General features: G+C 55.1%; 1 long non-coding RNA gene across 1 annotated transcript; it reads right to left on the bottom strand.

Annotated features, from left to right (window-relative positions):
- Positions 1-650: 650 nt before the first annotated feature.
- LOC135460073 (uncharacterized) lies at positions 651-1008 on the bottom strand. Its single transcript, XR_010443157.1, has 2 exons — positions 920-1008; positions 651-774 (listed from the first exon to the last, which is right to left on the bottom strand). It is a non-coding gene; the product is annotated as an uncharacterized LOC135460073 (long non-coding RNA).
- Positions 1009-3774: the final 2766 nt, after the last annotated feature.

Raw genomic sequence — 3774 nt, 5'->3', positions numbered from 1 at the left:
ACGTGGCGGCGGCCAGCGGCGGGGGGCAGCGGAGCCGAGGCGGGCTGTGACATGCGCCAGTCTCCGCGCTGGGGCCGCGGGTCCCACCGCCTCCTGCGGGGGGCTGCACTGGTCGCGTCTCCGCCCGCTGCGAGAAAATTTACAGAAAAATCGGATCGAGAAGAAAAAAATCAAAACTAAGAACAAGAAGAAGAAAAAAAAAAGGGGGATAAAATAAAGGTGGGGGGAAGGGAAGGGAGAGAGCGTCGCCGCTTGCTCCGGCGTTGCCCAAAAAAGCAAAGAAAAATGAAAAAATCCCCGTCTAGAGCCCGCGGCGCCCGTGGCGGGGGCAGGCGGGCGGGGGCTGCCGGCGCCGCGCCGCCGTGCGCGGGTGCGGAGCGCGGCCCGAGCCGCGGGGGAGCCTCGGCCGCCCCGGGGCCGCGGCGCCCATCAACCCGCCACGCCGGGGAGCGGGCGCGGCGGCGGCGGGGATGCGGCGCAGGGCAGAGCCAGCCGGCAAAAAACAAAAAAGAGCGAGCCAAAAAGGCGTCTATAAAAAAAGGCTAAAAAAAAAAAATTAAAAAAATAAAATTAAAACCCCAAAACACCAACCCTAAGGTTTGGACGTCGGTTTAAGCATCTGTCACAAAAGAGGCGAACGAGCGCATCCAGAGTGTTGTATCCCTTTTAAAAAGCCCAGGTCGTCCTGATGTGGGGGTTTCGGGGTGGGCTTTTATTTTTTTTCCCCCTCCTTCTTTCCAAAGGTTTAATCCACACGGAGTCTTGATCCGGCTGCTACGAAGAGAAAGAAAGGAAATAAAAAAAAAAAAATAAAAAAAAAAATCAAAAAGGAGAAAAGTGGGGCTATGTCCCTTCCTTCCTGCCTTCCCCAGCAGCCGCTCCGGGCCGAGCCGGGCCCGCCGCTCCCGGCGGAGCTTACATGGGTGCGGGGGTGCCCGCCGGCCGCCGACCCTCTCCCTGCTGCCGGCGCCTCTGCCGCGGTGCCTTTTTTTTGCTCTTCACTCCTCCTTCCTGCCTTCCTTCCCCTCCTTCTCCTCCTCCTACTTCTCCTCCTCCTTTCGTGGGCTTTTCTATTTTTTTTTTACCTCCCCCTTTTCCCCCCCCTCCCTCGCCCGCCCCTCCGCTCTCCGCAGTCAGCCGCCCGCCCTCCCCGCACCTCCGCCTTCCTTCCCGCGGCTGCGTGCGGGGGGAGCGGCGGCGGCGGCGCGGGGCGCGGCGGGAGCGGAGCCGGCGCGGTGCCTGCGCCCTCCCCCGGCCCCCCCGCACCGGCGGCGGCGGCGGCTTCGCAGTGCGCAGCGGCCCGGCCCGGCCCGGCCCCGGCCCCGTCACGTGGGCGTCTAGACACCGTGTCGCTCCGGGGGAAAAAAAAAAAAAATAAATATATCTATATATTATATTTATCTCCAACCGCCTTGCGCAAGAGGCGGCTCGGGTTGCGGGGAGGTTGTGGGTCCCTGTGTCCCCTCCCCAGCTCCCCCCGCTGTCCGTGTGTCGTCCCCCCCCAGCGCCATCCCGATGCCTCCCTTCGTACCTGCTCCTGGGTTGGGGGTGCGGGGAGAATGGGGTGTCCCCCCCCGCACCCCGCGGGGCACAGGGTGGGGAGCTCCCGGGGCTGGGGTGTGCCGGTGCTCGCTGTAAATATCGGAATGTTAGAGCAAAGCAGCGTAAAAAATTAAAAAATCGACACGGCTCTGGGTACGGAACGAGGGCACATCACAAAATGCAGCGACAATAATAATGATGATGATGATGATAATAATAGTAATAATAATAATAGTAATAATAGTAATAATTCGTGCTTTTACAGCACCTGTCACCAGAAGGACAGGAAAATACACCACGGAGGCTCGGTACGCTCCGCTTCCAAACACGAAGCAGAAATGACGGGCATGTCGCGCTCCGGCACTCGCGTTACGGGCACTGCTGGCGGTAACAACCCCTGGCACCCTGGGCGCTCCGCAGATTCCCCCGTTCCAACCCCGGAGCGGCGGAGGGTGAGGAAAACCGAGCCGCCAAGAGGCTGCGCTCTCGCCCAGCCTTGGTGCGCTCTGCGGCCGCGCTGGGAAGTCCGGCCAGACTTCCTAGCGCCAGGCTTGGCAGGGCAGCGGAGCTCCCCAGGGGTCCCCGTCCTGCACGCACTCCCACGGAGGAGCGGCTCCCTTTTCGCAGAATAGCTGCGGGCGGATGAGGTGCTCTAAGGTCACTCTCCGAGGCAGTTGTCGTGTCGGAAGTAGGAGCCGGGGCTCTTAAATCATGGCTGCTATGAGCGAGCCCGGCTCAAATCCAAAGCCAAAGTCAGGTCTGGAATGAATGCACCCCACTAAACGTGGCACCAGGTAGAGCACACGTCAAACTAACATACCGTGCAGGTAGGGCATCTCCGGGGTGTGTGTCCTGGATCCCTGAATTTGGGGCAGGCAGGAGGGCAGGGATAATTTAAATGCCCATTTCTGCCTATATTCACATGAGCAGGTCAGGGATGCGACAAACAGGCCCGGCATTTGCAGAATCTGGATCTAAATTAGGCAGAAAGTGGCTAGATTTGGGGCAGGCTTATTAAATGTTAACCAGACTATACCTAGCCAGGTACAAAAATCTGCTCAAAATCCAGATAGATAGCTGGAAAAACACTGGGAAGGGGATGAATGCTGTTTGCTGGCATCAGAAAGAATAGTTTAGGAAGCCTCGTTACAAAGCTGGAGTCTGAGGAAGGCAATTGACTCCTTGCTTCACCTCCAAATAATTAAAGGTAGGAGGGGAGCCCAGGGCACAGCCCTGCGGTCTTCAGGTGATAGCAGGGGCCAAATCAGAACAGCATCAACATTTAGTTCTGCACATGCAAAAAAGTCCCATTGCTTTTAAAATGATGCCTTCTGCACCCTGAAAAATGGAATTTGGGTAATATTTTTAGTTCAATGTCTTGTCCTACAGCCTGTGGAGTAACCTCACATACACTGAGACTGATTTCCTCACTTCCTCAGAGAACCTCAATCTCTTTTCCCTGTGATGTGTATAGCAAATCAAGATGGGGGGAAAAAAAATGTTCCTTTTCATTCCAATATTTGCTGGTGAAAGACATGTTGGACGTGCTCGTTAATCCACACGTTATACTTTTTAATTTTTCAAAACTTGCCAGGCTGTTACAAATGAGATTAAAATCTCCTTTTTTTAATTTTCCCCCTTGTAGCTCTCTTCCTTCAGCCCTGACAGCTAGGATTACTTTATTGTCATGAGGGAAGTGACAAAAAGCACAGTGTGCCATGTGCTGGGAGGAGATGGAGGACAGGAAGGGGGTCCAGGAGCTAATATGAATTTTTGGCCCTGCCATAGGTTCTCCAGGTGACCCTGGGCACCTGCCTTTCCCTGTGAGTAGGGACCTGGGCTTTGGCACCTCTGATTTCCCACGGGTACAGCTGGGCCATCAGCACTTGCCCGCTTTTGTGATCTCTGCAGGTGAAAATTGTCCCAGAAGTGCTAAATATTAAATAACTGATAAAGAACTGCTTTCCAATTAACCCTGCAAACTTGTTTAAGCAGACCATATGTATGTGCCCATATGGAAAATACAGAAATAAACATAATGGAGCTGATAAGTATTGGAACGGGACCTGGGCTGAGGGGATGCTTGGAAATTAGGGTGATACCCACAGCCTGCCCTGCTCTGGATGCATTGCTCAAATGTCACCCTGGGCCAGAAACCTGTCCTGAAATGCAGGAAGGGCACTGCTAATCCCTGAGGAGAAATAAAATACCTTCGAGTCACAGAATTCAGGA

This window comes from Zonotrichia leucophrys, chromosome Z (genome assembly GCF_028769735.1).
Source record: "Zonotrichia leucophrys gambelii isolate GWCS_2022_RI chromosome Z, RI_Zleu_2.0, whole genome shotgun sequence".
Taxonomy (NCBI): Eukaryota; Metazoa; Chordata; class Aves; order Passeriformes; family Passerellidae; genus Zonotrichia; species Zonotrichia leucophrys.
Note: the sequence above shows the minus strand (reverse complement) of the source record. Positions and strands in the feature narration are given on the sequence as shown.